Source organism: Belonocnema kinseyi, chromosome 1, assembly GCF_010883055.1.
Source record: "Belonocnema kinseyi isolate 2016_QV_RU_SX_M_011 chromosome 1, B_treatae_v1, whole genome shotgun sequence".
NCBI lineage: Eukaryota > Metazoa > Arthropoda > Insecta > Hymenoptera > Cynipidae > Belonocnema > Belonocnema kinseyi.
In genome coordinates, this window is record NC_046657.1 from 104,534,695 (window position 1) to 104,555,214 (window position 20,520).

The window sequence follows — 20,520 nt, forward strand, 5'->3', positions numbered from 1 at the left end:
TTTGAACTTTGAAAATTTATAACTTTGTAAATATGCATTTAACAAAAAAGTTGCAAGAGAACTTTTATGCTTAGAATTGTCCATATTTACTAAAAAAAATTGGTCCCATAAAGAAAAACCATTTTTCCCTATTTGTTTAAACAATTGCGTTTTAAACAAAACCTATCCACTTCTCGTAAAATTAACCGGTACCATTGGATTCAGCGGGTCAAAATACATAAGATTAACTAGTTTTTACCTTTTGCCTCTTGAATGCATACGGGAACATACCCAGCTCCCGGACTATATTGGAAGTTGAGGGAAATTAAATTTTGAATGAAAATGAGTATTGCAAGGAATTAGAGCAGATATCGCTATCAAGTTTATAGTGAGCAAAATAAGGTATCAAATCTCAATCGGGTCACCGCCTGAGTGCAACAAGGATTACGTATGGTAACAGAACACCTAAGTGCTGTAGAAGCAACACAGACAGAAGTTTTCTTATACGTACGAAAGGGATGCATTTATGTGCGTGTACTTAGGTGAAAGAGCCACCTATGCAAGAGTATGTGTTGGAAATTTGCGTGTATTGGTATACATGTGAATACGAGGATGGCCAGAGGGCAGCTGACGTTTATAATATTAACGCTAATGGACTACCTTATACCTTATATACCTTCCTCCTCTTTCTCTTCCTTCTCGTTTCTAACCATTCCCTCGTCTCCGGCGTCCACTATCACCCCTTCGCACTTATCTACAGTCTACACTCTACAGTACACTATATATAGTTATATGTACAACTTACTAGGTTCGACTCCCACCGCTGCCACCAAAATTATTTTTAACTGTGACGTCGGCGCTTTAACTAATATGGCCGACGTAACCGGGGATATTAAAAACCCAAGGTACCAAATAATAATTATTAGAGATCACAGCGTTTCAGTAATTCAATTTTGGGTAAAAGAGGGAATTTGATTTATGATTAAAGACGTTTTATATCATAAGGGTAATTTTTGTGTTTAGAATTTTTTTGTAGCTTTGAAAAATCTTTGGAAAACTTCAGCACTTCCTACTAATAGATATATAGTAGACAGATTTTCATTGCATTCTTATCAATTTTTTCAGTAAGTACAGAGCCCTAAGTTGTTCAAAGTATTCTTCTAATTAGGACAGAAATAAATACTTTGAAAAACACAAAAACGGCTAGTTGTAAAACCAGCTACTTTTTCTGTTTTTCTTTTCTCACAGTAGACGCTTAAAATTTAGTATAATACATTTTTATCAGTCAAAAGCTCACGGTTGTTGAAAACATTTTTTAATGTCGAATAGAAAATGATTACAGTTTGAAAACGAAACATAAATTTGAAAAATGATTTTTTATGAAAATACCAACATTTTAAAGACAAACATTTTTTAAAGCAGTAGTTTGTTGACATGAGTAACATAGTAAGCTAATCCAAAAATTTTTATTAAAAGTTCATTCTTTTTCATTTTAAAGTATATTATTATATTTTTGGTTCGAAATTCTTCTCTTTTGGTTAAAAATTCTACTATTTGATAGATAATTTAATTATTTGCTTTAAAATTCATCAATTTGATTAAAAACTTATTCTATAGAGATTAAATTTCATCTGTTTAGTTGAAAATTCGTCTTTTTCGGTTGCTAATTCAACTAATTTGGTAGAAAATTTAAAAATTGGGTTTAAATTGAACTTTTTTGTTAAAAATTCATGACTTTGGATACAAAATTTCACTGTTTTGTATAAAATGAGTCTTTTTAGTTTGATTTAACATGTTGTGTGAAAATTTTATTTTTTTTTCTGATTGAAAACTCTTATTTAGTTAAAAATTCATCCTTTTTAGTTCAAGATTCAACTTTTTTACTAAACATTACTTTTGTTGGGTTAATTGAATTGTTTTTAATTTATAATTAGACAATTTCTTTGGTTGATATATCAATTATGCACTACATTTTTTGTTAAGAATTTATAATTTTTGGTTGAAAATTTTACTACTTTGTTAAAAATTGATTTATTTGGTTGTAGATTCATTAATTTAGTTGAAGACTCATCTTTTTGGGTTCGAAATGAATGTACTTGGTTGAATGTTAACTTATTTAAAAAAATTCATATTACCGTGTTGAAAATTTAAAAACCGGTTTGTAGAAAATTCGTTATTTTGGCTTGAAACTTTAACAATTTGGTAGAATATTTAATTATTTTGTGAAAAATCTAACAAGTATGTAGAAAATTCGTCATTTTAGTTGAAAAATTCAATAATTTTGAATTTTTTTCTTTCTTGATTGAAAAATCATTCTTGGTTAAAGATTCATCTCTTTGATTGACAATTTAACAAACTTGTTAACATTTTTTTTATTGGAATGGAAGCTTCTAATATGCGCCCTATGGGTTTACATTTTTCTTGCACCTTCTTCTCTATTCCTTAACCCCCCCCCCACACTTACTTGGTGGCGGGAGGGGGACATATAGTTTAAGGTGGGTTCCGAACCACCAAGAGTAACAGCTTCAAAAGTACTTAGAGAAAACCTTTTTCTCTTGAGGTGCCGATCCCACGACTCTCCCGAGATAAAAAACTCCCTTGCTAGGCTACTGTTCGCCGCATGGGCCGCCGAGGATCTTCCAGAATGAGTGTGAGGTGGGAATCGAACCTGCAACCTGCAAGTCGACGGAGTGGGTCCAAAGCCTACGGCTTTAGCCCCCACGAACATCGTCCCACTTTCTTTTTCGACATTTCAGATTTTTGGTAAAAAATTAAACTAGTTGATCAAAAGTTAAAATATTTTGTTGAAATATCAGCTAATACATTTTTAATTGAAAATTCATCTTTTTACATTCTCATCCAGAGAAGGTATTAGATTTGTGTAAAATTTTACTCCCCCCCCCCCCCCCCCCCCCGTTTTTGTCAAATGTCCACGTTTTGAGACCCCCTGAATCCGAAAAACAGGTTTTTACGAATGTGTCTGCGTGTCTGCCTGCCTGTGTTTTAGTTTGTTAGCACGATAACTTTCGAAAGAATTGACAGATTGGATTGGCCTTTGGTATACTCTTTTAGTTTCCTAAAATAAAGGTCAACTTCGTTAGCCAGCCATTTTGGGTGCAAATTCAAAAAGTGCGCGTATCTTGAAAATTGTTGGGGTCACTTTTTTTAAATTCAAAAATTGTCTGTACGGATATTCATAGCATTCAATCAGACGAACAATTTATCCTAATGACTTTTTTTTATAAAACCAAAATTTATCACAGACAGAAAAGACGAACGAGGACATAGGCTCGTATATAGGACCCTATATATATTCCTGTATTAGACCTTATACAGACGCACAGTATTTTTTATTTAATCGTAAAAAAGAAGATTAAAAATAAAAATGAATGATAAAAACAAGGAAATAAGAATTAGTATTATTCAATTTTTATGCATATTATGAATTGTAATGATATAAATTTATTGAAATGATGCATGATTAAGCGCAGCTTAGAATACAATTTAAAGCAGTATAAGAAACAAATATAAAAATAATCATGATAAATGCAATTTGCTCTTTGTTTTGCAATTTTTTAATAAGCAATTCCCGGCAGAGTTACATAAGAAATGTATCATATTTAATATAAAAGTGTTGTGTATAATGTAGAAAAGTTTACATTTTGGACAAATTGAGTGCAAAGCACGAGATACGTCATGAGAATGTGTTCGTTAAAGTCGAAAGCGCTTTAACAAAAGATAGTTCAAAATCACAAAATTACAGTTGTCAGTCTGTTGACCTTTGATTTTAAAAGGTGTGTTCACGAATGCGGGAGAAATATAAAGACCGAGCGCGTAGCGCGAGGTTAATACATAATCGAGCGCGAGATAAATACATCATCGAGCGCGAAGCGCGAGAAACAACAGTCGCGCGCCATAGACACGCTCAAACGTGCAAGCCGCGCGCGCAGCGCGTGATGAAGATGTACCCGCTTAGCGGAAAGATTTTTTTATTTTAAATTCAACTAATTGATTATAAGTTGAGCTGCTCTGTTAAAAATTCATTTCTTTGTTTAAAAATTTATACTTTAGGTTCAAAACTAAATTATTTTGTTAAAAATGCAATATGTTTACTTGAAACATTAAGAAGTTGAAGCATTTAAATTTGAATTTAATATCAACGCCTACATTAATATTACTTAAAAGAACTTATTTATCTAATTTCCTGAAAAATTTCTTTACTTTTCCCGTTTTTAGAGACTTTTGCCTGTGATTGTTTCCTCTATAACGAAGTTTTCGATTTAAAATCACACAATTGATTTATCTTTCGGTTTGACAACTAAATCATTTAGGAAATATTTCAAATTTATCTCGCCAGAAAGAATATCTTTCAAAGCCTCTTATTTTCTAATACCTTGAATTTCTGTTTATGAATCTCAAAAAATGAATCGAAACCTTGTACAAAACGAGGAAAAGGGGGAAAAGGGGATTAGGGAAAAAAGAGAACGAACTGTGATTCCTGAAATGATGGTAATCTGTAAATGGAAGTGCTCGTTACCGACTGAATTGAAAATGATAAATTCTAGAATCTAGACACCGCAATTGTAGAATTTATGGAATCGTAAATGGTATGAGGTGGTAAATAAAATTTCATAGATTTCGTCATTGAACTTATAGCAATTAATGTTATTGCTTGGGGTAGCAGTCTGCATACAGAACCTTCTTCCCCTGTGGCCTCAACCCCTCTCATTCTCTCTCTCTCTCTTTTATCCCTGGTCTCTCTCCTTCTGGGGTAGCTTCCAACATTGTAGGGTAGGAGCAAGGGGTGGCGAAGATAGGGCTGCTAGTGATTGTGTGTATACAGGTCCACGTCGCGAGGTATATTGTGTTCGATAAGAGACAAGGAGAGACAAAAGAGAGGGGGGGGGGAAGGTAAAAAGAAAGATGAAAGAAGAGAAAGATCGTCTCTGTATCCAGTATTGTAAATAGTGTTTTACGTCGAAGAGTTAAAAGATTTTTAGATCATTTAATGAAAATCCTCGGATAGAAATACGTTTTTTATTGCAGAAATGATAACGAACGATTTTATGGCCTCTCGTAATGCTGCAAGTACTTATTTTTCATTTTTTTAACTGAAGGGGAGAATTTTAAATATAAAAAATTCAAAATCGAACAAATTAGCATTAAAATTTCAAAAATAAGGCAAATGTAAATAATTACCAGTTCCAATTTTACAGTTAAAATTCTCTTCGAGCACTTGAAATTATGAACTCATGGCCCGGATGCAATAAGGGGACGGGCGCTCAAAAACGCTGAAAAGTTTTGTCTAAGTGTATTGTAATATCATATCCAAAAGTTTAAATTAAAAATTAATATTTTTATATAAAGGGGTTCGTAACCTATTTAATAATAATATTAAAAAAGTAAAAAAAAGGTCTCAAATTCAATAATTTGTTGAGACATAAATATTTATATCTCAGCCAAATATGATTAAAATCATTTGAAATTTGGTACCTCCACGCAGTTTACTCTATTTATGTTTACAAAATGAAGACAAACAATTGAATATTATTTAATAATAATTAATTGTACATTAAAACCGGTCGATAATCATATTTAATTCGAACTTAAACTTTGAACTTCCCTTGGTACTTTTATCCGGCGAAACTAAAAAGAAACACGGTTACCTTTTTTAATTTTAAAATAAAAAATATTTATGGGGATAGAAAAAAACTTTAAATGGAAGAAAGTTCCGTCTTATAATGCGCCAGAAACACGTATTTTAAAAAAGTTCGAATTTTGTATTTCAAATTTTGGATCCGGACTCTCGACTGTTCAGTTTTGAAGGCTGTAATCTTAAAATTTAAATAACAAGCAAAAATGTTTGAAAGCTCTTGTTTGTCAATATAAAAGTTTTTCCACCTGGAAAATGAAAGAAACCTGGAATGAGGAAAGAAAACAGAAAAGAGTAAATTCCAAGTAAAAGTTCTTTTAAGACCTTTATTACCCTCTAGATAGCAATAAAGTATTCTTTTTCCCAGATAGGAACAGCGCAAGTACTTGGAGTGTAATATATCATTCCGACGAATATTACGTCATAGAGCAATAATGCGACAGGCAGTTATTATGAAATTATACACCACATGTGCTGAGAAACGATGACAATGATTATATTCTTTTTAATTAAAAATAGCAGGATGCTGATAATGATCGCAACGTTGCGTGCAACTTGACAGTTATTGCCACCCTGATCTATTATCTGCTTTTATCTATATTCCTTCGCAATCAATCCTTATCAATCTCATAAATTATCGTTTTTCTCAATCGTAACAAATGAAGTTGACAATTGTGCAGTTTACAGTTGAGGGGCCGTATCCTAAAACCTTTACGTTTTTCCCGCAAAAAGGAGTTGGCTTCTTAACACTTTTCAAGCGATTTTTGAAAATAAATTTTTAAAAAAAGTACATATAATTTACTCATAGGAAATTTAATTGCGCATTATTTTTCTATGGACAAAAAATTTTTATATTTATCAGTTCCCGAAGTAAGCCCAAAAACCCTCGCTTTTTACTCCAACTCACAGTAATTCACGTAATTCTTGGAATAATTTGATGAAATTTACAGGAAATATTCTTTATGATATTTTACAGCTGGTTGACTAATGGCGAGGTGAGAAAAAAAGACAAAATTCATCTTGTGAAATCGGGGTCTTTAAGTTTAGTTCGAAAACGGCAAAGTTACAGTTTCTTTTTTTATAGATTTACAGAATAAATCCAAAGTTTTTCGTCGAGGACAATTTATAGGTGGTTGTAGAATCCAACTCCTCAATTTTTAGGGTTGCTACAAAATCCCAATTTCGAAATTCCCTGACTCTCCCTGGCGAACTTTTAATTTAATATCAATAATATTAAAGCAAACATTTTGTTTACATAAAATTATTTTTAACATAAAAATTAAATAAAATACATGAATTTTCAACCAAATAGTTGAATTTTCAGCTCAAGAAGATCAGGTTGAATTTAGAAAAAGAGGATTTTTCAATAAAACAGTTCAATTTTCATGAAAAGTTTTGAATTTTAGATTTAACAAAACAAATTCCCAACGAACATGCTGTAACAGTTCATATTTCCACTAAAAATATTATAATTTTCAAACAAAATGTGGAATTAAGATAAATAAAAGAAGGATTTTCAACAAAATACTTCAAGTTTCAACCAAAAATAAAGTAATGGAATTTTCAGTTAGATAAATAAATTCTCATAAAAAAGGCAACCGAAGAAATTAAGTTCTGACAAAAAATTTAATTTTACAGTAAAAAACGAAGTTTCAAAAGAATAAAATTCAACGAAATAGTTAAATTTATAAACAAGAAGTATTTTTACCCAAAAAGATGAAAATTTCAGCTGAAAAAAATAGTCAATTTTTGACAACATAGTTCACCTCTGAACTAAGTAGTTGAGTTTTCAAACCAAAAATATAAATTCTCAGCGAAAAATGTAATACTTGATATGTCAACTGAAAAATATTTTAATTTTTAACCAAAAATAGTTGAATTTAACTATAGAAGACAAATTTTCAACAAAATAGTTGAATCCTCAACCAAAACAGATTAATTTTCTACCAAAAAGAATGACTTTTTAATGGAATAGTTGAACTTTCAACCCAAAAAATGAATTAGGCTATATACAACACTGTAAAAAATGGTTAGTTTCAAATAATAAAATAGCAGAATCAACTAAAAAAAGTTGCAGCAGGTAGTTTTTACCCATAATTTTTAGCAAAATACATGAATCTTCAACAACACAAACATAAATTTTCAACCAAAAATTAAATATAGTTAATTCTTCTGTAAGAAAAATAAGTTCTTATAAAAAAAATCAAATATTCAACCATAGAAATGAATTTTTAGTCAAATAACATATATTTTCAATGAAATAGTTAAATTTTCAACAAAACAGATGAGTTTTCAACTAAGAATATATAATTTCTATCGAAAAAGATCAATTTTGTACAAGAAATGGAATAGTTAAATATTGCGTTAAAGAAATGCATTTTTAACTAAAATGATGAACTTTCAAGCATGTAAATTAATTTTTAATCAAATAGTTTAATCTTCAACAATTAAAAAAGATTAATTTTCAACCAAAACTAGAATATTTATATTTATAGTTACCAAGAAAACACCCAAAAAATGTATTTAAAGAAGCTCAATTTTTTAACAAATAAAATGTGCAACAAAAGAATTTAATTTCTAAAAAACAAGAAAGAGCTTTTCAACTAAAGTGATGAATCATTAATTTAGTTTGTATAGTGCGTATGCATATAGCAATAATTACTAATTGCACCAGTATATTTTTAGCAATTTTCAGTGACTGAATACTAGCTACAGCAATTACTATTATTCAACAGAAAATCGGTTATATTTTACTAATTCAAATTTCCAAAGCACCCTTCCTAATGTACTATTCTAGATTGTAAATTACACAGTTTGATGCAGAACCTAAACTCAAAATTGCCGTGTTTCGAAATAGATAAGAGCATAATCATAAAGGGTTAGAGTCTCGTCTCGAGTCTCGTATACGACGTTGAATTAAAATGTAAATATTTTATTAAGGTTAATCCCAAGCAGGTGGAGGAGTCGATAAAGAGAAAGGACAGAAAAAAGGGGTGGACGGGTGGGTGCGAGTGAGAAAAGAAGAGACACCCCCAGGGGTGATCCTGAGGGGTGGTTTTTATTGCCAGTTTTTATTAGCCGCGTAGGTATACTCGAGCTACTTCCCCCACCCTCTCTTCTGTCCTTTTCTCGGCGTTATTTCCCTCTCCTTTTACCACGCACGCCCTCGCTTCTGCGGCAGGACGTCAGGGGTGGAAGGAGGGTTGATTAAAACTAACGTTGCGCCAAGAATTACCCCGTGAGATTGAAAATTAAATTAATATACAAAACCCCGCCCCGGCCTGGACTAATTAGCTATATAATATTAATTAAAAGTTAAGTGCCGTGCGCCGTTTTCAAGTTGGAGACATCGTTAAAAGTAGACGCTTATCCAACCGAGTCAAGGTAAACGATCCTCGTCCTTATCGAGCTTTACTATTATTTTTCTTTTATTTGTTTGATTTTCCTGGTTTTGCTCCTTCCTCTTTTTATTTTAACCACTCTTGCAGACAATTTATCGTTGATCGCATTGTTCTTGACATAACTTGTAATACACTTATCGGATACTCTTGCAAACTGATATACGACTTCCGAAGTAAATAATTATGTCTGCGTATATACGGGTTGCGATAACGAGTGAGGCGCATTATTTAGTAATTTGTTGCGATAACGACAGTACAAACATCGGTTCACGATATGTACTTTTATTTTGTTTACCACCTTGCAAATGACATCCAGGACAACCAGAAAGTATTTTTTTGTGTGTGACATTTTGTACATTTTTAATTGTAAATCGTCAATATTCACCTTCGATGTACGTTAAAGAGGTGGTTCAAATTACATTAAAAATTCAAAAAAATTAGTAACAAAATTTAAATTTTGGTAGACAATTAAACTAATTTATGGGAAGTTCACCTTTTTTGGCTTGAAAATTAAATATTATTTTCGAAATAAATTTTGTTTTTTTCTTGACTGCAAAATATTTCTTGGTGAAAGATTCATCTCTTTTATTGAAAATTCAACGATTTTGTTAAAAATGCGTCTTTTTGGCTAGAAAATTGAATGATTTGGTCGAAATTTATTTTTCTCTTGACTAAAAAAAGCCTTCGGGGTTGAAGAATTATCTTCTTATATGAAAATTGAACAAGTTCGTTCAAAATTCGTATTTTTGGGTTGAAAATTCAATAATTTGGTTCAAATTATGTTTTTTATCTTAACTGAAAAATCTTTTTTTGTAAAAAAATATTGTTTTGACTTGAAAGTTCAATAATCTGGTCGAAATTTTATTTATTTTTCGATTAAATAATCTTTCTTAGTATAAAAATAAAATATTCGGTTTCACGAATTAAACTCTTTATTTGAAAATTATAATATTTAGAAAAAAATCAACTTTTTTTTCGATAATATTTTCGGGTTGAAACTACAAACTACTTTGTTAAGTTTCTTTCATGACTGAAAAATCGTTCTTGGCAGAAAATTAATCCATTCGGTTAAAAATATACTTATTTATTGGAAATTCAAACTATTTTGACAGATAATCAACTGTTTGTTTAAAGTTTAAACTATTTATTTTAGAAATGTACTATTTAGTAGAAAATATTTTTCAAATGAAAATTCATATTTTTGGGTTGGAAATTCAGGGATTTGGTCGAAAAATTCCTTTTTTTGGTAAAAAATAAATAAGCTTCTTGGTTGAAAAACTCACATCTCCGGATGAAAATTTAGCTCATTTTTTAAAGATTAATATGTTTTGTTCAAAGTTAATTTCTTTATTTGAAAATGTAAACATTTAAATTCTAAATAAAATAACCCTCGAGTTAAAATTATAATTTGAAATTAGTAAACCACATTGTAATCTTAACATATGATAAACATTTTTGTTTACATTTTTCGGTGCATTTATTGTACAATAACAATCAGTTTTCCAATAATTTCAGTTACATAATTTAAACTTTATAATTCCAAACAATTTCTATTCTTGCAATTCTCGTGAAATTTGAATACAATTTAAATTCATATAGAATCTACAATTTAAAATGTAAAATTTGAGTTCGAATATAAATCTACCATTTATATTTGCATCTTTAAAATATGCAATTTACAATTTAAATATTGCTCAAGAACTTTCGTTGTCCCACGACTTAAGTCTTTGTTGATGTTTTATGAAATTTTGATTCCTAAATATAAAAGGAAATTACGCAGAAAGTCTAAAACTTTTAAATTCTACAAAAATTAAAAAAAAAATAAATAAATAACGGAAATAAATCTAAAGATATTCATGCGCTTTCCAGGAATTGGAGAGAAATTTTTCGCTGTCGCTTTTCTATTCTTTATTTTTTTAATGTCAAACCATGATTTTCAAAAATCTCTACGTGTTCTCAACATCGTGGCACGATCAGTCGACAACCACGTGGTTCGGAGCGCCTGCGTGATCCCATTTTATCCTACCTCATATCTTCCCAGAATCTCCTAAAAATTGTATATCGTTTTTCTTCAAAAACTTCTTACTTTGGTTTCCCTTATTTATCTTAAATTGTGCTATTTCACGAGTGAATTTTACTTCATTCAATATTGTTTAATTGAATCTTACTTCGTTGAATTAGCAAAATTAAATTTTTGTACTTAATGTTGTTTCATTTAATGTTGTATATTGTAAAATCGAATCATGCCTATTCATTTGCGTAAAATTGAATCTTCATATCGTCAATTAATATTGCAACTAACACTTTAATATTGTAAATTTCATACAATATTCATTTATTGAAAGGTACCTTCAATCTCGCATCATTCTACTCTAATTCAACTTTGACAAAAATTATTTCAGAAATACAAGTACACAATTACCCATTTTTAATTGTGTTCTTTTCTTAATCTCAATTCTAACATCTAAAATCTCACCTTAATTAGCGGCATACGTGGGCTTGCTCCTTCATCAAAAAAGTGATCCAAGGAAAAGGGTGAAACAAATAAACACTTCCTTCGAGCACCGACACTTCTCACTAACTTCCTCTTGCCTTCGCGATTATTATTAATAAATATACTATTCCCGATCCCAGCTTACTTCTGGATCATGAAAATCAAAATCTGGGCCTGATTTTTCAGCAATCCTCGTTTCCTTAATTTTTTGTAATCAATACTTCTAGGTCATCTGGGGTTCAGTATATCGTAAACAATCTAATTTATAATTCATTATAAACTTCAATTTTGTATCGGCGTTACTTCTTCCTAATCTACAATCTTCTTGCAGTTCAATACTTGTCTAACTTCAGTGATTGTACTCTTGAACTATTCTACACTCCAATTTTCGTGTGCTTCAATTACCATACACTCAATATGATTGTACGCCTCAAACAGTTGTACACTCCAAATCTCGCACAGCTTTTCTCTATTTCATAACACGTGTTTTTCCAACTTGAGTCCCTTGGTCCAGGAACTCTCGAAATATCAACCCCACGACAAAAAGTGATATCTTCCTCAAATATCAACACCACAACACATAACCACAAATAACACCAGATCGCACAACGTGAAACGAAACACGGAGGAAATTTTGATATCAGAACTGCTCGGCACGGCGGCGGACGAGCGAGTGATGCTCTGGGCGCTTCTCCCACCCCAGCTTCGCATTCGCGAGGCGGGGAGGAAATGGAAGTTGGTTGTTAGGGGGGAACGGGGGAGCGCGACCGTCGGAGGGGATGGACGGGTTCTAGACGGACGTGAGGGGCGTGAGAGAAGGAGGGGCGTATCGCTCCCTCTCTTTTTCCGCGGCCCTCCACTGCCCCCCACAACATCCCTTGCACGCTCGGCGAGTGAAACATTTCGCGGGTTTCGCGGGTGGGACGGAGCGGGGTTGCCCAACCGTGGTGGGGCAGCAGAGAGAAGACAACAGTATTCCGTTAATTGAACGACTCGCGCGACTGGTGTGGTATTGTCAAGAGGGGTGGGAAGTTACTTGAAGTAATTACTTATTTTTATTACGCTCCGCCTTCCCTCCCGCCACCACCCCCTGGCGCCCCACATGTTCCGTGACGTCCATTATGATCGAGTGAGTCGATCTCACTCACTCTTTTCTGGATGAGGCGGAGTTTCAATATTGAAAATTGCTGGTTTTGAATTGGGTGGTCGAGGGGGGTGGGAGGGGGTTATGTAGCGAGAGGTTTTATAATGATTGGAATGCTTTTTTTAATTAGTTCATTTTTTGTATGAAATTGGAGGATTGTTTAAACCGATTCCGATTTTCCTGGATTGAAATCTATTCGGTTCTGATACAAAAGGTACTGCAAGGTTTCACAATTATTTTTACGGTCCTCTCTGTATAAGAGAACAACGCGATATTATGTATAGATCGTTTCACGGCGAAATTCGGGGCTCAATTCAAACTAACAACGAAGCGAATTCGAACAGGAAAAACGCGATTAAGGACCAATTCTGCGAATCTTGCTTTAGCCAATTAAGACTCGTAACCTCGGAAGATCGAGAAAGCTGCGAGTATTTAACTCTTTGGGAGCGTTTTTGACCCAAACCGGTTACAAGCTTAAGAGACCGAAGACATTCGATTCGATTTGGCATTTTTATCGAGATTACGCGTTCATTCTGATCGGAGATTTGATCAAAATTGGTAGGGGTTAATTGAAAAATTTCAAATGGAAGCATTCAAAATCAGATAAATCGAAAATGGAATACTAAAACAGAACGATTTTAATTTAATGGGAACCAAATTAAACTAATTAAAACTTTTTTTTGATGATTTCGAATTTAACTCTTTCGTTTACAATTTCACCTTCTAAAGAATTTTCATTTATATCCAATTATTAAAAAATTTCATGGCGTTATTTTCTATTATTATCTCGAAACTATTGTTATCGGAAACAGCTCTTCGTGATTGGATGGATTTTTCGTTTTTATTGCTGCTTGCAAAAAAAGTCTGTAAGCTTCAGGTTTACGAGAAATTTAATGTTATCTAACTACTATGTTATTTACTAATAATCAATAAAAACAGAGCTCTCCAGCGAATCGAAATAAAAAAATTTAATCTTTTCAGTTCAAGAATCATTACATTTTAATATTTAAAGTGAACTGTAAAGTTTATACACTATATTCTGCTAAAAATTATAAAAATGCTATCTTTTGTAAGAAGATACCATCTTTATATTTTCACAATTTTGAAAAAAATTCAATGTGTGAATCTTTTGTCATAATATTATCTAAGAATAAAATATAAGTATAGGTATAAAAATGACGATTTTTCAACGAAATGCATAAATATTTAACTAAAATTATGTTACATTCTCAGTTCAAAAGTATTTTATTTCCAAAAAATCAGAATTCTGAACAAAAAATGGATAGTATTTAAGCTTTGAGCCAAAAAGATTGGAATATTTAATAAAAAAACAGTTGAATTCAACCAAAATGACTTTTCAACCAAATACACCAATTTTCAATCAAATACTTGAATTTTTAACCAGAAAGGATAGATTTTTAACCAAAAATATAAATAGTCAATCACAAAATTAAATATCATTTTCAAAATTTTCAAAAGCATATCATTATATGCAAGTGTGAGCGCGCCTAGGTAATGTAATTTTTCAAGATTAAAACAAAAACTACGCGTCTGATCAAAATATGATTCACGATTAAATTTGTAGCTTTATAAGTCTTCGTAGCTTGTGTCGTTCGTCCAAAAATTTAATTTTTAATGCTTTGTTAAGAATAAAACAAAAACTACGCGTCTCATCAAAAAGTGACTGATAACAAATTTGTAGATCCTTTTGTGGTTCATAATTTTTGTTGATTCAACTTTTTTCGGATAACGCATAGTTTGACCTAAAATATAATTTTTTATTATTTTTTGTGCTATCTAAATTTTAATTTTCGACTTGTCTGGAAAATTTAAAAAGTTAATATGATTTTCTGTTATAGCTTTCAATAAACAGCGTTTTTGTTTTCGTGACTATTTTTATATCGTGCGTTGTTTGGCTTAAAATTTTAATTGTTGTGTGTTCTTTTTAATTTCGCAAATTATATAACTCTGATAATTTTCTTGATATTAGCTTGATATGTTCCGTTTTCATTGTCGTGTTTATGGACGGATGGACGGATAAACAGACAGAACATTTTTTTGAAATTTTCGAATGTTTAGAAAGATTAAAAAATATTTCAAAATAATTCCAAAATAATTTTTAAAAAAATGGTAAAACAATTTTTTTAATTTCGCGGTCTTTTTTAAAATTTTAAGAAAAAAAGATATTTATAAGTTTTTGAATAATTTCAAAAATAATCAAAAATTTTTTAAATCCTTAAACAAAATGTAAACTTTTCAGGATTTTGAAATAAAATTTGGAAGTTTTTCCAAGATTTTGAAAGATTACACAAAGATAAAAAAAATTTCTTAAGATTCCTGGGGATATTGAAAGTAATACCTTATTTTTGAAAATGCCTTTTAAGAGGATATTTAAAATAATTATAAAACAGTACAAAAGATATCAAAAATTATCCAAAATGAATGCAAAAGATTTTAAAACAATTTCATGAACATTGAACAATTTATAAAATATTCTTAAATTTTTTCCAAACGTTAAAAAGTCTCTAATATCTTTAAACTACTCAAATTGTTCCTAAAATTTTGTAAAATAAAAAGAAATTCTTACAAATTTTCTAGATACTTTTACGATATATCTGAAGTCTTAAAAAAGTCTTTTTGTATTTTCTCAAGGAACATAGAAAAATTATATTTATATCATTCAAAGCAAATAAGCAATGAAACTTAAAAAATAAATGATGATATAAAATTTTATTTTTTATTGTAAATTCTTTTTTTCTTCAAATTATATTTTCCCTACATTTTTTATTATTTCTTGACTGAAAAATCTTTTTTGTTTGAAAATTCAACAATTTTGTAGAAAATTCGTGTTTTTGGTGTGAAGGTTCATCTCCTCTGTTAGAAATGCCATCTCTTTTTATTGGAATTGCAACTCTTTGGTAACTACTTGTTCGAAAATTAAACCACTTTGGTTAACTATGTAATTAAAAACAGCAAGTTTTGACAAAACTCTCCTCCCCTAAATCGCATTACGGTATTTTTTGATGAACTGTAAATAAACTCAGGAAAAAATTTAGTTAGCAAAAATTACGTTAGATAGTGGGTTAGGGGGGGGGGGGGGGGGGGGGGGGGGGGGGGGTGTAAATCAAAGGAAAGAAAGGTACGTAATTTCAAAATAACAGAAAAATAAAAATAAGGTCTGAGACCTTACACATTTTGTGTACCTGATATACAAATTTTCAAGTTTGTAATTTAGTGTGTTAAATCTCGGGAAATGGGGGCACCTTTTAACCACCCTTGGATCCACCATTGACGTGTGTGCAGATTACGGATTGAAGTGAAAGACGGATTAAAATCGATCTTTACCAGAAACTCCGTTTTATGACTTTTATTTGAAAACTAAAAAAGCTACGTCTTTTTGCTTCACAGAAAAAAGATGCGCCATCAAGTTTTACATTCAGTTATATTTTTTAACCCTAGAACGGCACACCTCTTGAAGTGACCCGAATAATGCCACACGAGGGTCTGTGAGACCCACGGTCATGTATTTCAACTACGTAGAGTCAAAAAATCTGATCTTAAGGAATATAACTGGGGAATTGAAAACTGGAACTATCTAGAAACAAGAAAATAAAAGTAAAAAGTATTTTTCTTCATTAGTTTAAAAATTTGGACAAAACCGAAAATTAATCTCATGGAGCGCAAATACAGCATAGCTTAGACGCATATTCAGCAGAGCCAATTTACCGTAAGACGACTCATCAGTTAAAAAAATCATGTAATTATAATATACACACAACATAAACATGCATTATATTTCTGAAATAATTATTAATAACATTATATTCAATAAAATGTGCATACAGCACCCCTTAATTAACGTCCAATTTACTGAAAAACTCTACCTTCCTTTCCAAAAATTAACCCGAAACACTACATCTGGGTCTGAGAGACCCCTGCACACATTCATTTCACTGTCGTTCTAATTGTATGTCTTACCGAAGCCGCTAACTACACATACGACGTCAGGATATTTCAAACTTTTTTTCATTAAGAGTTAAATTATTTGCACAAATAAAGGGGTCGTTAACAGAATACGTAACGCCTTTAGGAGGAGGGGAGTCACCCCGAACGTTACGCTATTATTAAAGTTACCTAGGAGATATAATATTGAGAAGAATTCCACTGGGTTTAAAAGACCCATGTTTGGCATTCTAGGGTTGAAAATTAAAACAGAGAAATTTTTTTGAAAGCTCCTCAATTGTAAATGGTAAATTGAAAATCGTAAATGGTAAATTGTGCAGACTTAATTTTCTGCTAATTAATTTTGAATCCCGAACTGGATGAAGTGGCATTTCCAAAGGAAAGCAGGAAGAGAGATAGTAACTTAGACACAATGGACAGGTCCTTGGGAAAAACAAAGGCTCTTCAGTCTCGCAGGGTTTTCGGATAATTTCACGAGATGGTCAACAAGGTGCCGCCTGACGAGAAGTGGTTTGCCTGTCACTGGAAATTAGGATATCTATGGCAAAAAGGACACCGAAGACAACTTGTCAGAAGGTTTTTGGGATTGTTTCTCTGTAATCCAATCAGGATAAGGTATCTCTATACCAAGCGCCGAGGACCTCCAAGGAGATAATTATCCTCCTATTATAGACTTTTAACTAATTATTATTTTCCATTAATTATATTTCCAAAGGTAATTAGAAGCAAAATATATCACAATATGTTGGAAATCGATATTAGGACCCCGAAAGGGAAATGGCTTAATGGTGTAATAATAATAAATTTTGATTATCAACTTCATATCAAAAGGATTCAGATTTGCGGATCCAAAATTAATTTTAATACAACTTCAATCATAAATGTCGAATGACAGTTATTTTATATTTTATTAAAAGATGTTGGTTGGTTATGCCCGACATAATATTTCTAAAATAAGGATTTTTTTTAGAAATTTCTTAATTTTAAGGTGGGAGGAAATTTTCAGACAAAAAAATTCATTTTTATCCAGAAAAAAAGTATTTTTAGCCAAAATCATTGAATTTTCCAACAAAGAGGTTAATTTTCAACTGAAATGATAAATCTTTTATTAAAAGAGTTCAACTTTCAGTTTGAAAAATTAATTTAAAAAACACGATACTAGAAAATCTAATTTTCAAGTCAATCGTTAAGTCTTCAACAAAAACAAACATTTTCAAACAACAATTTAAATTTTCTACTAAAAAGGCGAAACAAAACAAAATTCTTGCATTTCCATTCAAATAGTTGAATATTCATCTACAAAAGATAAATTTGTAACTAAACAGTTGAATTTTCAACAAATAATTAAGAGTTCTTAACAAGAATGTAATAGTTAATATTTTAATTAAATGAGATATTTAAGTGAAAGAAACAGTAAAGTTGAACCACAAAAGATAAATTCTGTATAAAATAGTGAAATTTTCAACCATGAAAATTAAATTCTAACGGAGGAGTTGAACTTTAAACCAACTAGTTAAAGTGTAAGTTACACAATTAGTGTTTAATTGAAAAAAGTTCCATTTTTAACCAATAAGATAAATTTTCAACTAGAAATATAAACTTTTGGCCAAATGGCACCATTTTTAACAAAAACATATAAATTGATAAATAGAAAAAGAAATGTTTCAATTTGCAGTTTAAAAATTATTTTCCACCCAAAAACACGAATTCTAAACAAAACAGTTAAAATTTTCGACCAAAAAAATACATTTTTTCCAATTGGTTGAATTTTTAACTAAAAAAGATACCTTTTTAACAAATATAGAATATTTAGATTTTCAGTGACACTACAATTCGAAAAAAACAACGAAATTAAAAAAACAATGGTTAAATTTTGGATTAGAAAAGATTCTTCAGTCAAGAGAGAAAAAAAAATTCCAGGAAACTATTAAATTGTCAAACCAAAAAGGCGATTTTGCTACAAAACAAATCATTTTTTAAGCCATAATATTTATTTTGAACGAAAAATATCATTTTCAACAGAAAATATAACAGTAGGTCTTTTCCGACCCTTTTCAAACCAAAGAGACGTATTTTCAATAAATGAGTAGCTTTTTTAACATCAACAAATTTTTCAGTCGCTAGAGAAAGAATAATTTGCACAGAATGGTTGAATTTTCAACCTGCAAATATGAATTTTCAACAAAAAAGTGAATTTTCATAAAAAGAATTAATTTTAAACCAAACACAGTGAAACTCTTCTATAGCGCTGAATTTGGGGCTGAGGGTGGGTGAGAACTAACTCGGTATAGCCCGCTCCGCGTTTGTTTGTTCACGGCTGAGTGTTCGCCTGAGTGACAACCGCAGACCCCGCGAACCACGCGCAGCTCCTGTTACACCTACCTGCGGCGCGGCGTCTATTCTCGGAAGTGCTATAGAAGGAAGCGCTATTAAAGGGTTTCACTGCACTTAAATTTTCAACAACAAAAAAATGAATTTTTCAAAAAACCAGTTGAATCTTCAAACAGAAAGAATGACTTTCGAACTTAACTGATGAATTTTGAACATAATATTAAGCCTTTTAATCTAATAATAACGTTTTGAAGAAAAATATAAAAGTAGACTTTGCAATGAAAAAAATTAACTTTCAACTAGAAATAGTTGGATTTTCAAACGAAAATATTAAGTTTTAACTAAAGTGATGAATCTTTTATTTGCAAAAATTAAATTTTTAGTTAAAAGAATTAATTTTCAACGACAAAGACATGGGGAAATTTGCATTTTTTAGAACTAACAATAAGGAATGTCTTAGAAAAATGTTAATTTCAGGATGGGAGAAATGTTCTCATTTTTCTATATTGGTCTATATCAATCTTGATGGCCTTAACAATGATGCTTTCTCCTTAAAAAATCATTACTATTCACTGAGATTTTTTTTATTGAAACAAATTATTTCTTTGTTATGGGTTCAATTTTTTTTTTTAATTTAAAGAAATTGTGTGTTTGCAGGGGCGTCGGAACGATTTTTTTCATGGGTGGGCTCACCGAAAATATGTTCAAAAATATAAATTTAAGATAAATATTAGGCTTATTTTATTATTAGATTTAGCGATTTAAAAATTCTTTAAACAAATCATTTATAAGCTCGATAGTATAATAAAAAAAATTATAATTGCAATTAAAAAAAAAAAAAACATAATCGGTTTCATAAATCATGAGATAAATCATCTTCACAAAGAAAAGAGGCTAGAAAAAAGACTTTCTTACTAGCAAAATCTTCAATTAATTCCAAGATAAAGCCCCAAGATTCAATTAATTCCAACACTGGACTTATTAAGTTCATTTTCCAATTAATTTGTAGTTTTCTAGTAAATCAGATGCATTATAATCACATCACTCCGTATTTTCTAAGTAACGGTTTATTTTCATTGAATTCCAAAGGCTAACTTACATTTAAATACAAAAATTTAATAAATCGTCTGTTAAGTTCTGATACCGCCTAATCCAATTTTTTCCAAAATGTCTTTATTACGTTTTCCGAATCAAATTTTCGCGCCGGAGTAAATGAAAAGATCAATTTTAAGATGGCAATAACAGAATGCGCTTAAATCGAAAAAATGACGAGTCCGCCTACTAAGTTTCGTTTGGTCAGGTCGTTTGGCTTTGGTGTCTCCTGAAAAATGAGAAAATGTGAATCAGGTGGTATCAGACGTTATGCGAAAAAATACAATTTATATACATTCTTGTGCATCTTATAATGGTTCTTTATTTTAATTGAAAGAATTCATGATCATGGAAAGAACTTATGGAAAGAACTGTTTTGAATACACATTTTGAATTCCGCGCCAACTGCGACCAATCAGCGTGCGGCCCTACCGCAAGCGCAGTAGCTCAAGGCGGTAACACT

The 20,520-nt window shown here is 31.0% G+C and overlaps 1 protein-coding gene across 1 annotated transcript in view; it reads right to left on the reverse strand.

Moving 5' to 3' along the window:
• Positions 1 to 12,206, reverse strand: part of LOC117172192 (LIM/homeobox protein Lhx9-like) — a 147,336-nt gene extending 135,130 nt beyond the window's left edge. The window contains exon 1 of the mRNA XM_033360037.1: positions 11,510 to 12,206. The gene's annotated coding sequence lies outside the window, so the exon portion shown is untranslated. The remainder of the gene's footprint in view (positions 1 to 11,509) is intronic.
• Between the last annotated feature and the right edge of the window lie 8,314 nt (positions 12,207 to 20,520).